General features: G+C 44.5%; 1 protein-coding gene across 4 annotated transcripts in view; it reads left to right on the top strand.

Annotated features, from left to right (window-relative positions):
• DICER1 (dicer 1, ribonuclease III) overlaps window positions 1–19,929 on the top strand; it is a 108,334-nt gene that overhangs the window by 1,564 nt on the left and 86,841 nt on the right. The gene's annotated exons all lie outside the window — the stretch shown is intronic.

Raw genomic sequence — 19,929 nt, 5'->3', positions numbered from 1 at the left:
GGATGGACAGTAGGGAAATGAGCATTATTTGTTTTTATTTGGTGTGTAAGTGCCACTTAATCAGAAATATATGAATAGCGATGTTCAGAGAACTCTTTCCAACACTTGAGTCATCTGAGGTTATTTATCTTTGCATCTCTTTCATCATTGGTGTTTGCTGTGTGTGTATATAAAATATAAAGGGCTTGCTTGGTTTTTGGAAATGACTTTTTCATGGGCGAATTGGCAGCTCTTACTATATTTCTAGGCTTACCAGCAGGCCCTCTTTTTCTCATGTTATCTTTGAACTAGATCAGATATATTTTTACTACTTTCTTCCAGCTCTCACTGACCCTAGCCAGTTCACTTAACCATGGTTGCCCTCTTGTATGCTAGGGATTGAGGAACGTAGTTGAGGATATGGTCATAATTATTTGCATTTTGTCTTTTCTAAACTATAAACTTAACTTTTCTAGGCTAGGGATCATTTTTGGAAGGGGGGGGGAACCATAACTTTATTTTAAAGCTTCTATTGTATTGATTTTACTATTTGTTAAAAAACTTACTTATTTAAAGCCTTCAAATGCAGTTTGCATCAGTAGTTAGGATACTGTCCTGGGTTCTCTCTCACTCTGCCAATGAACTGTTTGTTGTGTGGCCTGAGCAAATTACTTCATATCTCCGTGCTCTTGTTTTCAGTCCTACCCGTTGTCTGTTCTTTAAACTAAACTGTAGTTGTGAGTACTCTGGGCTGGAGACACTTTTTTTACTTTGCACTTGTACACTTTTCAGCATGATAAGGCCTCTGGGTATGTGTAATACAAATTTATTAATGCAGCAGAATGAAATATTTATGAAATCTTCCTTAAGAAGGCAGTCGTGTGTGTGTGTGGGGGGGGGGGTTGACTTTTTTTGTTTGTTTGTTTGTTTTTGTTTTTTATAGGGGTATGAGTAAGTCTAAACCTTGACCCACTGTTGTTCTGATTTTTATTTCTAGATATACTGTGGTGCTGGTCCATCACTCATCCAGGCTGCAGAGTTCACGGGTGGGCAGTCTTTAAGAACTGTAGACTTCATTAATTTGTGGTAATAATTACTAATAGCAGGGTCTGTGTTTTGTTTGTTTCACTATTAGTGAAACTGAAGAAAAAACATACAGCAGTTCAAAAGTAGTTGTATGTTTTGGCTTATTTTACTTCAAAAATTGAGAGAGTAGGAGCTCTGTCATCTTTTAACTGACTTATATACACTAATCTGGAAGTTAGGAGGTCTTTGAGACATTTTGACTTCACCATCTGCTATTATTGAGGACATTTTTAGTCAGCTGTTTTAAATAGTGGTGTCACAGATAGAGGTGCACCAATACATTGGTCCAGTATCAGACTGGCACTGAAAAAAAAAGTCTGCATTGGAAATTGGCCTAATGTGGATGATTAAATGGCTTGTGCATGCATTCAGCCACAGCACAGCATGTAGGCAGTGAGGAGCACAGCCCAACAGCATGGAGAGTTGCTTGTAGCTAGTAAGTGTGTGGTGGGGGGCAGATTAAAGCCTCCCACAGTGAGGGAGGGAGTGGGGCTGGGGCAGGATGGAGCCCCAGCTCGTTGGGCGGGGGAGAGGTGGCTCCAACTGCTGCAGGCCCTCTGGGAGGGCACCGGGGGGCGGGAGGGGAAGCATATTGCCCCGCAGATCAGGGCAGGGCTGCAGGCTTGGCCTGAGCTCTGTGGTGGTGGAGCTGGAAGGGGGGGGCTTGTGGGAGGTTACAAATCCCCTATAGCCTGCTTCCCCCAAACACAGCCTGGCTCAGCCCCCACTAGGAGGAGCCCAGTGCAGCCATAGCCTGCAGTGGCAGCCCTGCCCCATGCAGATTCAGGGGGCATATGCCCCTTCTCCATTTCTCTACCAGGGTGTATGCAGCAGCATGAGCTGCCTTCCAGATGAGCTGTGGCTCTGTCCTGCACCCTGCCCTGAGCAGCCCCTGCACGCAGCTGTCCATGCTGTATTGGAAACTGGATCAGTACTGGCCTATATGCCGCCTTAAAAAGTGGCTATCAGTATCAGCCCCAAAAGTCTCTATTGGTGCGCCCCTAATCATAGACTGTCCAGATTATCCCCAAGGTCTTAAAGACAATGGTACTGTCAGTTGTGCCTGACAGCCAGGCCTATGGAGAGTTAAATCTTTTATTGTTGTGTTTGTTTGTTTGTTGTTTTGGTTTGTTTTTTGTTTTTACTTGGCTGTTTCTTTTTATTTTACTTCAAAACCAGTAAGGTGCTTTTTCTACTTTTTTTTTTCTTGCCTTTTTTTCCTAAAAATTATTTTGCCTTTCAGCTTAGCTTCCAGTCCTGTTACTCCAGCATTGTCACTTTGCTAGCTCTTCAGTGATTTGTGAATCACTAGTTCTTTCTGATTTGGGCAAGACAGACTTCTTATGTTTAAGAGTTTCTCTACCCTTCTCATGTCTGTCTTTTTTTTTTTTTTTTTTTTTTTTTTTTTAAATACAACCCTCAAAAACAAAACACATCTCCTAAAACATGGAGGGGGTCTCTCTTCTCTCCTTTTTCTCCCTTCCCCCCATCCTAACTTGGTGAGAGCAAGGGATTGTCGGTGCATTAGAAAGACCAAGTCTACGCTTTTAAAATACTTTGTATGCTTATGAATTCACATCACCTAATCGTTCTGTTCAGCATGTGTTGGACAGTATTTCAGATATCCGGGACCTCTGCTGAACATCTTCTGCTGATGAGAACCTTCACTGAGTTAAAGAGCAATTGGATCACATTGAGGAAGCTCCCTCTTGACTTTCTGGGAGAGTACTTGATCTGTGACATGTGACAAATCTGGAAGAGCAGGTGCATTTTTTATGAAGATTATAGGTGTTTGAGGCCTGCACTTTACCTTGAACTAGTTCATTGAAAGGAGCTGGTAGAATGCCAAAAAGATTTATGAGTTCTAGGGGTCTTGGAAAGACATATGATCAGGTCCCAAGGGATAAGTAATTTTCTCATGGCTTCCTCAGTATAGTTAATGCTCTATTATAGGAGCGGAGGTGTGAAACCTGTATCTTAGTTAATAGTAAGTGCTCTGGCAATAGGCAGTCTTGGGAAGATTGAGAGAGGTGAGTTCCAGTATAGAAAGTCAAGGTCTCAAGTAATAGTGCTTGCAGATGGCCTGCTTGCCTCTTATCTTGGTGGGTAAGAGTTTATAAGAAACTGTTCTGGCTGGCATGTGGAGCAGCTGTTAATTTTTGGCCAAGTTTCAAAGCAGCATGCAAGCAATTTTTTTTTTTAAGTGTCAGTTGATTGCCAAGTGTATTAATAGTTTGTAAAAAGTTTTTGTAAAGCCAGTGTACCCACCACATTTTGATCTTCCTCCCTCATTTTGCTGGGCCACTTGATCCTGGAATAATCAACAAAATATTCTTATTAATGGAGATCTAGATTTGACTATCTTTGGAATAAGACCACTTAATCATCAGAAAGATGGCCTCTGCATGCAAGGGAAAGGGAGTGTGTATGGTTTCTGAGCAGCAGTTACTTTCCCCCTCCCCTCCGCTTGTTTCTGACATAAACTGTCACCAAGAACTCCCTCCTGCAGAATCTGAAATTATAGCATCTTAAATGCTCAAATATTCTAAACAGGGACATGTTGCATGGAACACATTTAATATAGTGAGGGCCAACCTTTTTGGTAGGTGTGCCACAAATTTAGCTCTGCACCCTCCCTGAATACTACTCCCACCTCATACCTCTCTGCTGCTGCTCTGCTTTTTGCTCTTTGTTCTGTGATCCCTGCCCCAATATCTTGTTCTGCTTCCTGCTCTGTCTGTCTGTGCTGCCTCTGATCTCTGTAATATGCCCTGTGCCATTTAGGGCACTTCTGTCACGGGTTGCATCATTATATTATTTCTTTTTCATTACTCTAAGTCTATATTGTGTTAGTGTCCCCTTCCCCTTCTCATTTTCATTTGGAGACTTAGGTTTGATTCATTTGTTTCTTTTAAATGAATAAGATGAAATGGACTTGTATTGGGCATTGATGCAATCAACTTAAGCTTCTTATGTAACAAAAGTCAAATAAGTAACCCATGCCTTGGGCTGAAGTAACAGGGTTCTGCAGATTTTGTAGTATGATGTTCTTCTGTCTTCAGTATATAAGAAACCTACTCCCAGGTTTGGATGGCCAATTAAAGAGTGCAGAAGATTTTTTTTCAAGGAAAGAATTAACTATTAGAAAGGCAAATAACCACGGTAAATGTTATATAGAAGGTAAACTTCTGGATCTTGATGTATTGCTGCAAAAACTGTTGCTTACTTGAAATAAATCTAGAAGTTGTCAGAACAAAATTAAATTGAATAAAAATTACAAATTAGAAATATCAGATTTGTTTTTATATTGGTTTTTACTTTCCCATTTCTAGTCTTAAATTGCTAGGTAACTTGTACCTGGTTTTCTAATTTTTCAAATTGTTACAGCAAGGAGAAAAATCTGACTTCTTACCAAAATGCTTCACCTGTTAGCATTCCTCTTTGTGCTAAAATAGAAAAGTAAAGCCATGTTAACATTGTTACCCTAAGAATGAAGAACTAGATGCAGAATTGATGACCTGTGCTATATTTGTAAAAAGCAGCGCCCGATGGACTGAATGTGCACAAGTCTGAAGCTATCCTGCCTTCTAACCAGGGGACATTTCTCTACTGGACTTTGTATTTTGAAGTCTGTGGGACTTATTCTTTAGATATCTATTGGTAACCTATGGCTCCTGAGCTGAATCCCACAAAGGGGAGGACTGGTGATTTCAGTGGTGTGTGCACCAGTTCCTTAAAGGTACCTGCTACCTCCTCAGCCCTGTGAGGGCTGATTCCTCACAGCTCCTGCCCATCTCCTCCCCCTTCCTGCAGCTCTGCTCACCATCACTGTTGAATTACCTGTTTTCTGTATGTTTGGCCATGGGCTCGTGGTGGTACTCCATAGGTGCATGCATTGGAAATCAACCCTTCTCATGGAGTAAGGCAGGCTGGGATGCTGCAGAGGGGATAAGTGCCACATGCTGGGCCATCTTTCTAAAATGTTGGCGATCGTTGGTCTGGACTTAAATAAGTGCTTCTAATAAGTACTTGCATAAGAAAAAAAAAATCTTGCTTTCCATACTGTTAAAAAAAGTATAAACATTTAATTTTTTGACACTGAAATAACGTTGCTTTGAGGTGACAGGCTGTTATTAATAGTAATAAACCCCACTGTGGTCACTTATGCAAATCATTGAAGCTACTGAGGCTCAATCTCACTGAAGTTGGTATTGGTGTGAATTGAGCTATGTAATCTATTTCAAGTGTTTGCACAATTAAGGCCTTAATTTTCAATACCTGATTTTCTGCCCATCATAAGTTATCATGTTTGGAGTTTTGCAAGACTATCAGTAGTGAAATCGTAACACTGTCCCACACAATGTTTTATTTGATTTTTATGATGAATTAAATGATAAATTACCTTGACATTTTTGTGTAGTGTGGGGGTTTTGTTTTTTTTTTTGTTTTTTTAGTCCTATTGGTTCTTTCAACCCTCTTGCCCCCCACCTGTACTGCAGGGCTGGGGGGGCACTGCTTCCCTCTTTCCACCCCTCCCCACCATATAACTCTTGGTTTTGGTTTCAGTATTTTGGCAATCATCATGGGTTATGGCTTGCATAGTTGTGTATGTACAGACTGAATATCAGCCCTGTTATCAAAACACTGATACTGTTGGAGCTAGTTCACAAGCTGGAGAGCTATTAACATTCATAACAGTTCAGGATTCTGTTGAACACTTTTGAGAAGTTATGGTGTGAATACTTAGGTGTAGGAGTGGAAATCTGTTCTTTCTGTTTACACTAGAAATTCTTGAATGCTAGCACTGTAGGCTTTAAACAGCAGAAGAGGGTTAGCTTTGAATATTCACAGTAAAGTTACAAACTTGTAACCGAATCATTTGAACAGCAAATATAGCTGGCGCCAAAGGAACAGATGACAAACTTATATTTAATGAGAATGTTTTTGAGTCCTTTATTTTATTATGCAAAGGTAGCTAATGAGATGATTTAATTGTAGTGGGTACTTCAGTTTTTTGCTTTGAAAACTTTAACTTAATTGTTTACTTCAGTTAAAGAACTCTTAATTGATCAAAATAAACTCCTAAGAACTGGACACTTCATTAGATTGATACTTGCAGATTGTGGCTTGTAAATTGCTTTCTGCCACACATCCCTCCCCCAAACTTTGACCTTGAGGTCAGCAGAGGCCAACCTCTTTTTGCCTGGTGTGCCATAAGTTTGCCCCCTTCCCTCAGTGCCACTCCAGTCCCCTTTCCTTCCCTGATCTACTGCTCTGCTTTCTGCTCTGTGCCCTGTTTCCCTGCCTGGTCAGCTGTGTTGCTTTGTTTCTTGCCCTATCTGCAGCTGTGCTGCCTGTCCCATCCCCAGTCCACTGTGTGCAAGGCACATGCTGCAGGTTAGCTACCCCTGCTCTATGTTAAAATTGGAAATACCTGAAGACATTCTTAGCATACATCACCCTTGGTTTTTGGTCCGGTAAATTAACCGGAAGCTTTATTGTATTAAAATAATAAGAATGAAGTTTAAATCTTAGAGTTCCAGTTACTTGTGGAAGAAAAACTTGTTGGACAGGCAAATGGAAAGCTAATTCTCAGGTTGGTATATATTTTGCCTGTAAAGTTTGGCTGAAATTGGGTCTTGCCTGTCTTATAAAGTAAATATACAATATATACATGTATCTTTTTAAAGATTGAAAAAGCTGGTTCTGCAAGAATTGTCAGGCTTTAAATATGAATTCTCAAATTGCATTTGGATTTAATCGATTGATTAAATTTACAAGGGTTTAACATTTTGAGATATGGATGTGCACAGATGCTTGCTTGTATTATGGGAGTACCTAGAGGCTCTAGTGTGTGTGTGTGTGTGTGTGTGTGTGTGGTTTGTGGGGTGTCTTTTGTTTTTTGTTTTTTTTTAAATCAGGATCATTGTGATAGCTGGTGTCCTAAAGTGCAATGTAACAAGAAAAAAAAGTAATAGAGATGACATTTAAGTAGAATAAAATTTTTCTTTTTTCTAGGCAAGAAAGGTGTCCCCTGTTTTGGACACAAGAAAAATGGTGAAGCACAGAAAAGCTATATTCCTGTTTTGCCTGCATCAGGGGATAGTCACACAATATCTAACTATTTCAAGAAACTTTGACCAGAAAAACAGGAATGCTGATTTTAAAACTTGTTTTGTGTGGGATGCTTGGGGAAAGTTGAGATGAGTAAATCAGTCAAAACAATGTAGCTAAAGTACATTAAACTTCTGCCTGGGTCTTGCTTAATCCTCCTAGGTACAGCAATCTATCTGTATTTTTGAAACCAGCATCTACAACAGGGGGTTAGTGCACTTGAACCTTGTGTGCTAGCTTCCCAGCATTAACTGAGTTACCCTGATATTTCCCCCCCCCCCCCCCCCAAGCCTACAGTACAAAATTGGGGGGAAATTAACTAGTTAAAAATATTTGAAATGGGAACAATATAACTAAAGGTGTAGATCTTAAAGTTACTATGACATTTAGTCACTTTATAGAAATAAAAAACTCTTTCATGAGCTCAGAATTTTAAAGAGCTAAAGGACAGTCCAGCTTCAGTATCTTAGGACCACACCTTGCACTTGTGAAGTCCAGGTCCATGACATCCCATAGGCCAGATGCCCTGTGGGCTACAGGTTTCTGGGACTCTGCCACTACTGCTTGAGTAGCCTGAGCTCCCTGCTGCATAAGGGACATGATACAAAAGAGCTGCAACCAACTTGGGGAGAACAGTTTGTTACAAAAGTCAAGTGCTGCACCCTAACTGTTCAGTGTCCTGCAGAGTGTAGGGAATGTACCACAGTGGCAATTTCAATCAATCTACTACTGAATGGTTAACAATGGCAACACCCAACCTTGGAGGAGATGGTGAATGAATCCTTGTGGTGGGTGCTCCTAGAGGAGTCTAAGAGCATCTCTTAGTTTTAGCTATGTATTTGTTTGCTTTGTATTTAAGCTTACACAACGCTCTGGGTTTTTAGTTTTGTTAACTGAAATGGATGACGAGGCAGCTGAAGCACAGCTAGACTCATATTAGCTCAAGTTGTCCTTGCCTCACTTTCCCTCCCCCCCCTCCCCCCCAACATTTCCTTATGTATCTTCATTATCCACAGTTATACCCTGACTTCAGTATAGGAATATAATGCAATACAGTCTGTTTTCTTTACCATTTGGGATATCTTGTGGAGGTAATCTTTTCTGCCCCTGATGTTCAGAATGTTGCTCTTTACTGCTTGCCTTATTCTAACAATGTTCAAAATGCAGTAGGTGAGGCTGGAGCAGTGGCTCACAAACTGTGGGTTGTGAACCCAAATGGGGTTGTAGCATCAGTGGATTTGGTGGGGTGGGGAGGAGGGACTGGTTTGGGAGTGAGGGCTAATGCTGAGGAAATAGGGTCATGCTCAAGACAGGTTTGGGAAGCACGAAGTTAGGAGTGTTTGGCTGGATGTTTGGATGGCCCAGGAGGTGCAAGAAGAAAGGATTTCTTGGGTGGTGATATCTTAGAGGTAGGCAGTTCTATTTTGAGAAGAGGGCTGCTTACCCAGTTTTGGCAGGCTGTTGACGGCTGCATGGGGTGCCCTGCCCCCTGGTCACCAGTGTCCTAGGGCCAGCACTGGTGGGGGCCCAAAGCGGGGCATGGGCTGGCAGGGGTCTGTGGAGCTGGGCTGGGCTGCACCAGCAGGGAGAGGGGGGAGCTGGCCCAGCTCCGTAGAGCCCCTGCCAGCCAGGACCCTGTGCTTCTGCCACCCTGCTCCGGGCCCTGCTAGCACTGGCCCTGGAACACTGGTACGGACCCTGTGCTCATGCTTCCTCCCTGCCCACTCAATCCCAGTGCCCCCCCAGCCCTGCAGTACAGGTGGGGGGCAGCACACAGCCCTGGCCCCCTGCTCACTGGCAGGGAAGAAGCTGGTGCTGAGTGCGGGGGGGGGGGGGGGGGAGAGAACCAGCTCTTTACCCATCCCATGGCCAGTGCTCCCTGCTGCAGGTGCTTGCAGCCCATATGGGCTGTTTGAAGCAGGTGCACACAGTCCCACATGGGCTGCAAGTGGCTACAGCGCAGAACACTGGCCACAGGGTGGGTGAGGGGACACTCTTTCCCACACTCAGCACAAGCTTGTAACCTGGCTCTGCTGCCAGCCTGGGCCCCGCTCTAGCTCCGGGCTTGCCTGTTGGGGCTGTGTCTGGCGGCAGCTGCTGTGCCTCTCCCCGTGTTGCAGATGCTCGCAGCCTGCCTGGGCCTGCTCCAGACAGCTCCAGGCGGGCTGTGAGTGGCTGTAGCACAGGGCTCTGGCCATGGGGCAGGCAATGGCCCGCTTTCTTCCCCTGCTCCCCCCCCTTACCTGAGCTGCTTGTGCTGGGGCAGGCACTTGGTCCCAGGGGGCAGGGCTGGGCGGGCCCTGCTGTTGTGGGAGGCTGCTGGGTTTCCCCTGGGTCTTACTGCCCTTGGTTCCTGTCATTTTTGACAGGAACCAAGGACAGATAAATATTAATTTTCTAAACTCTTTAGGGTCCCCACGGGCCGGATCCAGCCTGCAGGCCATATTTTTGCCCACCTCTGACTTATCTTATTGGACCAGCTGCGTGCTTGGGATGGATGTTGGACCAGCAAGTCTCAATCAGGCTGCCATGGCAGAAATTTCAAATGAGAATCTAGTGTTAAAAACATTCTGCCCTGCTGCGGTCCAAGCTGTTTGCAGCAGAAGAATTGCTCTTCATTTTTTTGGAGAACTGAGGGAGGCGTGAAACTTTATTTCAAGGGGTGCCTCAAGTCTAAAAAAGGTTGAGGAAACACTGTGTTAGGTAAGGTTTGGGGCACAAAGAACTCCTTAACTCTAGGAAAGGCACTTTGTTAGACCAAGCTTTTGGGTACATTTCTCCCAACTATACAACGGGTACAAGGAGTTGCCTAAAAATCCTCACTTTCAAAGTGGTGGGTATGTCAGCGTTTCTCTTCTTATATACTCAATGAGACCCATCACTTCATAAAATACTGTCATCTACTACCCTTTAGTCTGTTTCCAAAGGCATGTTTCACTCCTCTTCTAGAGGTTCTTGGTATAAAAAGAACCTTTCCAAGCAGCCTATAAAACGTCTCCGAATGCAAGGATGCAGAAGGCAAGCTGAGTCTTCCGGGAGGGTTTTCTAATCTGTTAATGTCCATCGATGTCCAAGGAGTAAAGATTCTTCTGCTTATTCGGACAGTCACGCCTCTGGTGTTTCTGTTCAGGGGAGGCATTGAGTCTAACATCTTGAACCTTAGTAGAACCGTGGTTGGGAGCCTGTTAGGAATTGCAGACTGAATTAATAGAGCTCAGTCTGAAGACAGGCTGCCATTGCTTCCCTTCCACTTAGTGCTGACACTGATTGCTGATAAAAGGAATCAGCACTTGCAGTAGAGACGGGTGGTGGCTTTTCTTGGTTTGTTTTCTTTTTTTAATTAGACATACTAGATGCTTGCAAAAATATTTATTTGCAAGCTTTTGGGTGCACACTTACTCTTTCAGGCATAGGAAAATGCAAAGATAATAAGATCTCTTCTAGGTGGAATTGAATTCATTTAGTAGGTCTAATAAAAAGATAATGGCCTCTGCCACAACTTCTGATTCCTTTTGCCTGTAGACCAATATGACTGGAACCTGTATTCCTGAACAAGTGCTGATTTTAATACACTTATGACCCAGCTGCTGCTTCCAAACTGTTACTAGTATCCCACCTTCAGGGCCTGGATAAAATTAAATGGTAGGCCAGACTTGGCTGTGGGGCCATAAGTTGCTGGCCCCACTTCTAAAACACTCCTTGCTTGTTCTGGCTGGGGGTTGGTCAGTGGGTTTCAGTTAAACCTTGTTACATACTTCACCCCCCTGAAGACTATCAACATGGGGTGTGTGTGTGAATACTTTTGGAACCTTATCTGCACAAAACCAGCCATAACTTCCTGTTCCTCTGAAAACTCTGCTACAACATAGTTAAATGTTTTTGCTGATCTCTATACAATAGTCTCCAAAATTCTTTTTTTGCCCCCAGATTTGTTTTGATCCTGAATAGTAGCAGTTGGAGAGGGTGAGATTCCAGAAGTTAATGGTACCATATTTGCTCTCTCACTGCAGAGTTTATTGATGTTCTGCTGCTACAACCCCATAGTGAACTCTACATGGATTACTTGAAAGAGCATTTGTCTTCCTCAAAACTTGCTGCTGACTTTTTTTTTTACTTCTCTATTATTACTGTGAAGTGGCATTCACTCCTAGATAAAATCATCTGCAGAAAGAACTATTCAACTACTATATTTCATCAAACCATAAGATGAGTCCTTTTCCCCCTCCCTGAAATCAGTATGGGGGAGGAAGAACCCCCAATCTTATATTTGCATACTGGCAGCCCCTCTCCCCCATTAAATGTATTGCCTATCCTTGAACTGCTGGTTGGAACAGCATGTGCTCAGTCACGGAAACCACCTGTGAAGCTGACTTGTGGCCACGATATACATATGAGATCTATATCTATAGATTGATGGAGAGATGTGTGATATGACTCACTTGTGGCCATGATATAAATCTGATTTGTAGCAATACTCAGCACAGGCAGCATTCAAAGCCTGGCCCACAGTGTGTGTGTGTGTGTGTGTGTGTGTGTGTGTGTGTGTGTGTGTGTGTGTGTGTGTTGCATTGCTACAAATCGGGGGGGGTATTCATCTTACACTCTCAAAACTTCTCATGTCAAGCATCTTTGTATCAACAGAGCTTTTTATATCATGAATAAATACATATCTGAAAACATACAACTACATATATTATACCCTTAATATACATCAACTTCCCACAAATAAAACTCCTTGTGAGCTTTTCATACAGAAACCCATGAACAAACTATTATCTCTGCTGCTCCCATTAATCCTCTCTGGTTCAGTGAAACGAGTGTGTTCAGTCCTTTTTCCTCCACTCCTTTGTTTCTCTTAATTTCTTCCTTGTCCCTATCAACGTAGTATTTCAGTTCATGCAACCTCATCATGGGAGCTGCCTTTCAGTGAAAGCCAGCCCCTTAAAAACCCTAAGCTATTTTACTTTCTATATATTTAACACGTGCTAATAAAGTCCTTGATAATGTTTCCTCCAGTCCCTCTGGTATGAGTCCATATAGTGCTATCTCCTATGCTAGCAGGCTTATTTTATGACATGCAGAAAGCTGTGGACCCTTTCCCAAAATTCCTTTGCGTATATATGCTCCCAGAACATGTCCTGCTGTTTCTTCTTCCCCATACCTTTCCCTTGGGCACCTTGATCAGCTCATCAAGTTCCATCTGTGTTGCAGCTGTCTCACTAACAAGAGATTTCTTACAACCATCTATGCTAGATCAGCATGTTCCCCTTCTAGTTGTTTATCTACCGTTCCTCATACCTTCTCTTGTCCTGTGAAATTTTCTGCCAGCACCATCTCATCTCTCTCCCTTACCAGTTCCATCAATTTGTTATGATCCTTCAAGACCTCTTCCCTATTTTATACCTGTGCATAAATCTTTCCATCCATGTGTAATGAATTGGTGGTTGCCACACCCATGGACTCTCCAGAGAGGTCTGATACACTATAGTCTTCACTTCCTTAAAATTGCCATTGCATGAAATCAGGTGGTTCATGTTGCTGCTCCCTGCCCCCTCCCCCCGCCCCTCCACTCACTGTCTGGTGGGGAGCAGGGCATGTGCCCCCTCTTGACTCGAGAGTTACCAGGCACCCATGGATGAACAATCCCAAGTCTGGCAGGCCCCATTTCCCCACCCCTCCTCCCCCCAATCTTTTTTGCTTCGTATGGTTCAGCTCTAGCTATCCATTTTCCTTTGGGATTCCAGAACGCATTTATTTTCCTCTGTACTCTTGGTATCTGCTGCCACATTGGTGAGAGTACAGTTCCCGTATATAGAATAATTTGTAGTAGCTCAGCTGCTACTTTTTTTGGCCAAGGACAGTGTCCTTCTGGACCATTACCAAACTATTTACCGGAGCCTTGCCATCACCTTTTCCCATGCTGTTTTACTTTTCCTTTAAGCATCCATTGAGATTCCTAGAACTCTGATTTCTCTCTCACCTTTTGAAGATTCAACTTCTCCAAGTCCCTCCAGTTCCCCACTGCCATTGTCTTATTTTTCAATCTGTTTTGTTTAGCCCGTGTCACTTCTTCATACTCTGATGCATGCTTTAGTAACCTTTCCGCTGAAAGCATGTCTCTAACTACTACATTTATATCATTCTTGTATAGTATGCATTTTTACCTCTCCCCCTTCTGGTATCTCTACTCCACTTACAACTCTTTATCTTTTCTTGTTCTTTTGTGCTAACAGGGAACCCCATGTTTCCTAGCTCCTCAAATATATAATTATGATTCACTTTGTCATATGCTTTTTCTAAACCAAGTTTGGTATAACTGTTTGTTTTCCTCTCTTGGATGTTGGACAGTCCATCTCTGATCACTCTGATTGCTTTCTACATGATACTATGCATACTTGGTCTTCTCTGGTCCATATACATCAGAAATTTCTAATTCTGTTCTCTTGACTGATAGTATCATTTGTTACAATCTGGTTTTTTCCCTTGCTCCATCTCCACTTCTATTGTCTGTAGGTTGTCTTCTTTCTTCCCCAACCCCATGTCCATGTCTGAGCTGTTTGCTGTTCCCACTTTCTCTTCTCTTCTGTTTCCTGTCTCCTTGCACTGCCTCAGTCACAGACCTTTGTCCTCTTTTCCTTCTCTATTTCACCCCCTTCCACCATTTCTATGTCTTTTCCTCTGCTACCCTCCTCTGGGTTTTGCTGTTCTTCAGGGGGTCTGACTATACTTGCAAAGGCTTTGGGGCACCTATGATACAAGTGTCCCTCCACCCTACAAATAATGCATTTTGGGGACTCCTGGCATTCTGCAGCTGTCTCTCATCCCTTCATATTTACAGCATGCCATGAGGGGACAGTGTGCAGACTGTCCCTACCTTTCTGCATTTGCCGCACCATTTTGGTTGCCCATGCTGCATTATAAAACCCTAGTGTGCCTCAATCCAATCACTGGATTCTTTACCCTAGTAAGTTGATTCCCAAGTCCTTTTGGTTCGAGAAAGCAATCAGGCTGGTGAGATGCTTTGCCTGCACATCCAAAATCTCAAAACAGTACCTTTTCCAGCAAAATTTATATCTATTCACCACCAATCCCATCTGCCTTCTGTTACCAGTTAATTGCCTTTATCCTCTACTCTAGATTTTCTTGGTGCCTCTTCCGTGTTCCTTATCATGCCACTCCTGGTAGGCTGGCCTGCTGTCATGCTCCCACTGTCCTCTGCTTCTTCCCCAGTGTACCTTATGTTGCTGCTCCTGCCCAGTCTCCTGATCTCCTCTGCTCTTATCTTCTGTCTGGCATTTGTCATTTTTGCATTGCTTCCTCTGCCATTGCTCCTGATGTTATCTTCCTTCTCCCCATATGTGTCCATTCTCCATTTGTCTCCAGATTTTTCTTTCTACTCTACAACTCTTTTTTTTTTTCCTACCTCATGCTTACTTGCCACCACTCCCATTGTTTTGAGCTTTGGGTCTCTCTTCTGTTGTCCTTACACCCTGATGCCATGTCAATTCCTTTCTCTGCCTTTAGGGCATTGATCAGGCTTTCACTGCCAATGGAATCCCTTTCTTTTGTGTGGCTTTTTAAAAAAAACAAAACAGGTGCGTGTTCCCTCCACAGAGAACTGGCACTGGACCTGGAGCTACTGCAATATCAGGTCAGCACTGGTACCCTGCCACCCTTCCCTTGACGTCAAATCCTGTATTTGATCTTAGCCAAAAGGCTGAGAATCTGATGGGACCCCCCCCCCCCTTTTTTTTTTTATGTGGCCCTTTAAAAAAAACCAAACAAAAAACCCCCTAACACATTGGGTGTTTCTGCCCTCCCCCTAGTAGCCCATCTGAATAAAATATAGTGCCTATTGTCCTCACTCCCCCTCAGCACCAACTCTGTCAAGATATGATAAGCCACCACACTGAATACATTTCGACTTCCTCTTTGCAATCGCAGCTGAGCAGTGCCTTTCTTTCCTGTTTCCAACGATTCTTGTTTCTTCACGAGCCATAAAGGTCTGACAAACATCACCAAACTACATAGCTGAGAGATTCTGTTGCTTGCCTCTCTCAGCCTGTCGTATGTTGTTAGTGTGGCTCTGCCCTCTATGGGATAGAGACAGACCAGGCAGTCCTGTGCCTATACATTTTTGTGAAGAATACCTGATTCCAGTAGTTTTACTGACTTAGCACATGGATTCTTTGGGGTGTGTGGGGGGGTATATTTGGAGCATCCTGAGCAGCAGTGGGCTGTGTGGTCACTACAACTTGAAATACTGTTCACTTTGCTGGGGCCCAGGCCACTGAACTACATAAATCATGAGCCTTTTTGCTTTGCACTAATATCATGATGCATGGTTCGTACTATGTACAAGTAGGTACACAAGTGGTGTTGCTCAAACGTGTGTTTGTGGAGTGATAGGCCCTCATCCTGCTGCCTGGTTGGGGGAAAGCCCCTGAGCCTACTCGTCCACCACAACTTCGGGTGTTATCCGTACCTCTGATCTTGCTTAGTAGTTCTTACTGGCTCAGGAACACTATGGTGCATGTTCTGTGGGGCTCCTTCTTCCCTATACCCTATCCCTTTCCGTTCAGGTATTATCATACATCCCAGGCACCCTTGATGTCGTTGCAGGCGGCTTGATGTGCTGATGTGATGAAGCACCAGTGTCATGGGAACTTCCTGTGGCCTGTCATACTTTGAGGAAAAAACATTTTTTCTTTTTGTGTTAATATAACTCTAGTGTAGCTCTGAGTGTTGGGCAGGGCACTGTTGCCCCTGCGCTCAGCTCATGAGCACAGGCAGCTTAAGGGTCTGCTTCCTCAACCCTTCATTTCTACTTGGCTCTGTTTCCCTAAGGGCTCTTCCTTACAGCCCCTTGGCCAGGTAACCCAAGGTCTCCATGTGTTCTCCTCTGGGCCTGCTTCTGGCCAGATGTAGTAGTTGTCCCCCAATAGCGCATTTCAGGTGCATGGTTGGACTGCAGGGAAATGGTGTTGCAGGCCATTTCTCTAGGATGTCTTGTTAGGTACCTTCAGGGCCCACCCTCTCCCATCCCCATTGGGCCTTTATCATTGTAGGCTTCTGTCCTGCATGGGCTGGCTGGCTCTGCTGCTTCGGTATGGATTGCCGGGTCCCAGTGAGTGGGCCTGATCCCAGAAAGGCTACTGGAGCTGTGCCCAGCTCCCTACAAGCAGTCTTTTGGCTAGGGCCTGTATGCCCTCAGGTTTAGCCCCCTCTAGGCTCAGGTGGGCCTGGGCTGTTTCACCTGGCTCACCAGCTGGCAGAGGCAGCAAGAAAGTGCTACTGGCGGCAGGGAGCATGTCTGGTTCCAACACTGGTGTCCAGACGCTTCCATCTGGGTTCCCGGTCTCTAGGCTGCTTTTCAGCGCGTGGCCACTGGGCCACACTCAATTTGGGGACTGGCCCTCTGGTTGTGGAGCAGCAACTGTGGTGGTCGCAGCCTGGCTACAAGGGCTACAGCATTGAGGTAAGCCAGGGTGGGGGGCGGCCACAGGAGTATGTGTCCTAAAACTTGCAGCAGTTTGCAACAAGTTAAAATGCATCAATTCTGAATGAACTTACCTTTAGTAATTTGCATATATGCAAGTTACTTGTGGGTATGTTTATAGCAAAATCAGTGTTTTTGGTCCCTTTCATTTCAAATTAATGTGGTGGGGGGGCAAAGGAAGAGTGGGGAACTGCTGTGATTCTGACTCTGGCCCCGAATCTGGTTCAGGGCCAAAATGAGACCCACAGCAGTCTCCCCCTGGAGCTTCTGCCCTGTCTTCTGTCCCCCCCCCTTTACTATCAATACAGCTCACTTCTTTCCATGTTCTGCTTGGGGAGAGACTAGAGCCTGAGCAAGGTCTGACAGTAAAGGGAGCAGGAAGCCTGCAGGGGGAAGAAGGTGGGGGAGAGGACACTACTTTCCCTGCTTTAGCACTGGACAGGTGTAACAGCTGAAAACTATGTCTGTAATAAAGGTGCTTGCTGAAGGCTCTATGAAGATTAGACCAAGTGTTTTTCTGTCACTTGTTTAGATATTAAACTATATGTTGTTGTTAAGAGCCTAATTAAAGTCTAAGATGTAGTGAGGCCTTGTATGTAGTATAAAGCCTAGTAAATTTAGCAAAGCCTTGAAGTAGTAAGGCCCTGTGGCATAGTTAAAATTAACCTTATCAGAAGAATGCAAGGCTTGTACTGCTATTGGTCAGTCTAAGGACAGTTGAAGTAAAAAGAATCTGAATGGTTGTAACTTATCAGTACAGCTCAGAAATTATAAATTGGCTGGCACATCCAAAAATCATTCAGAAGGAAGATACAGCTCTGTGAAAGAGACTAATTAGCTGTTGACCTGGATCAGTGGACCCATGGAACTTGAGGTGCCCAAAGACTGGAATAGCAGGGTCCTTCCCAGTACCTCTTGGACAGCGCTGATCTGGTACACCCAACTTTGCTAAGCTTTGTGGAAAGAGAAACTTGTCATAGATCAGGCGTCAGAGGGGATTGCCGATAAGTTGCCGACGTGAATTATTATTGTTTGTCATTATCTGTCTTAGTATACTACGTGTAGTGTATTTTTGTTAAGTCGATAAACCTTTCTTATCTTTCTACCTCTGACCATACTCTCAATCTGAACCTTCCGCTGGCAGCTGGGACAGGCAGGGAACAAATTCCAGACCATCCTCCACTAATTAGATTCTCCACCTGAAAAATTATAACAAACGTAGAAATTTTCCATGCGTAGAATCTAGCTTTTGGGGTGTTCTTATTTTGGAGAAATAAGGCTGGAAGGGACTTCAAGAAATCATTTAGTCCAACCAGGAATCAAAACTGCAACCTTGGTGCTATTAGGTATATTTAGGATCACCTTATATTTGACTAAATATGGTGCATCTTTTTGTTGCTTCTTCTGTACTAGCTATATTGCAGTAGCATCGACTATCTTGTGGAGCCATAGAGCTGAAGTCATCTACTTGGATGGCTCCAAATCTATATTTATCTCATGTTCTTATTAATAACTGTTATGATCATGGTGCTCAGAAGCTGGAAGATGGTGCTGTTAAAATAAGTTATGTCACGAGAAGAATTGTAGGACTTTTTTAAGTTTGATCAACCTACCCCCAGTTGCAGAATGCTGAAAAACAGCAAACTCTACTTGTTGAACCCGGTTTCTCCCTCACTATATCTTTCCCTGGTAGAGGCCTACTTTATTTTTCCTGAAGTTACTGAATTATTATTCAGTATGAGCCTGTGGTAAATCAGTGGTGTGGAGGTGGTAATTCAATAAGTTTTAAGACTACATGAAAGGACAGTTTTTGCAAGTTGGCTCTGCTTTGAGCCCTTAAATAGTGTAACATTGCAATGTACGGTAGGTCTTTCATTGGATCCTTTAAGGAAGATAAAATCTAGTGTTTTTTCTGTTCTCAGTATAGACATCTTTTGAATTTAATGGTATGTCTCCAAAAATGAGCTTATGTCACCTGACCCACTCCATAGTTCAGGGGTAGGCAATGTTTTTTTGGTTGGAGTGCTGAAAACCCCCACAATGCCTACCTTGGAAGGTGCTGGAGTACCGGCATTCCAGAAAAACAAAATGAGGGCAGGGCGGATGCCCCTGCCCCCCAACCCAGGTTCCTGGCTGGCAGCAGCTACCCAGAGCCGGGGCCGGCTGCAGCTGGGAGGCTGCAAACAGCTGTGCTGGGCTCCAGAGCCCTGGCATCAGCTTCGTACTGGCACGTGCACCTGTGCCGCAGTGGGGGCGGGGCCTGAGGCAGCACAACCCTGGTCTCTCCCCCACTCCTGGCACAGAGCTAGTGACTGGGCTCCGGAGCCCAGTGCAGCTGTTTGTAGCCAGCCTGGGCTATGGGCAGCTGCAGCAAGCAGCAGGCAGGCTGCAAACAGCTGTTCTGGGCTCCACAGCCCTGGCATCAGCTCTGTGCTGGCAGCAAATGCACGGGTGCCTCAGGGTGGGCTGCACTGTCCTGCTGTCTGCCCCGAAGTGCGAGCGCAGTCGCTGCCAGCATGGAACTGATGCTGGAGTTGTGGAGCCCAGCACAGCTGTTTGCAGCCTGCACACTGCTTGCGGCTCTCCAGAGCCCAGGTTGGCTACAAACACCTGCACCGGGCTCTGGAACCCCGTCACCAGCTCTGTGCTGGGAGTGGGGGGGGGGTGACAGGAGTTGTGCTGTCTCAGGCCTCTCCCCTACTGCCTGCTCTGAGGCACCGATATACACACCAGTAGGGAGCTGATGCTGGGGCTTTGGAGCCTGGAGCAGCTGTTTGCAGCCTACCGGCTGCAGCTGGCCTCAGCTGTGCGTAGCTGCTGCCAGCTGGAAGGCTGGGCTGCTCCCAGCAGGCAGCTGGGATGCTGCAAGCCCTGCTGGGAGTAGCCTGGGCTCCAGCAGCTACTGGCCGTGGCATGCCAAGCAAAATGGCTTTGTGTGCCATGCTCGGCATGCGTGCTGGGCTGCCATATTTCATCTGTTATAAAAGGAGCTACAGGGGTATCTCTGCAGCATCTGTCACATGCTTCTAGCACAAGGGACGTTATGGGCACAGTCTTGCAACATGTCAAATACCAGCTTTTATGGGAATTAATGTAAATTGAAATTATGTAATATACTCAGGAGAACATGGAATGGTGTAGGGTTAAGCTTTACATTAGCAGGTGAAAGTCAGTTCATGGAGCAGATGGGAAATTAACTCCAATTTAAATATTGGCAAAATGTAAAATTTTAGATGATTCCAGTGAATATG

This window comes from Crocodylus siamensis, chromosome 2 (assembly GCF_052110815.1).
Source record: "Crocodylus siamensis isolate JL-2025a chromosome 2, ASM5211081v1, whole genome shotgun sequence".
Lineage (NCBI taxonomy): Eukaryota > Metazoa > Chordata > Crocodylia > Crocodylidae > Crocodylus > Crocodylus siamensis.
Note: the sequence above shows the minus strand (reverse complement) of the source record. Positions and strands in the feature narration are given on the sequence as shown.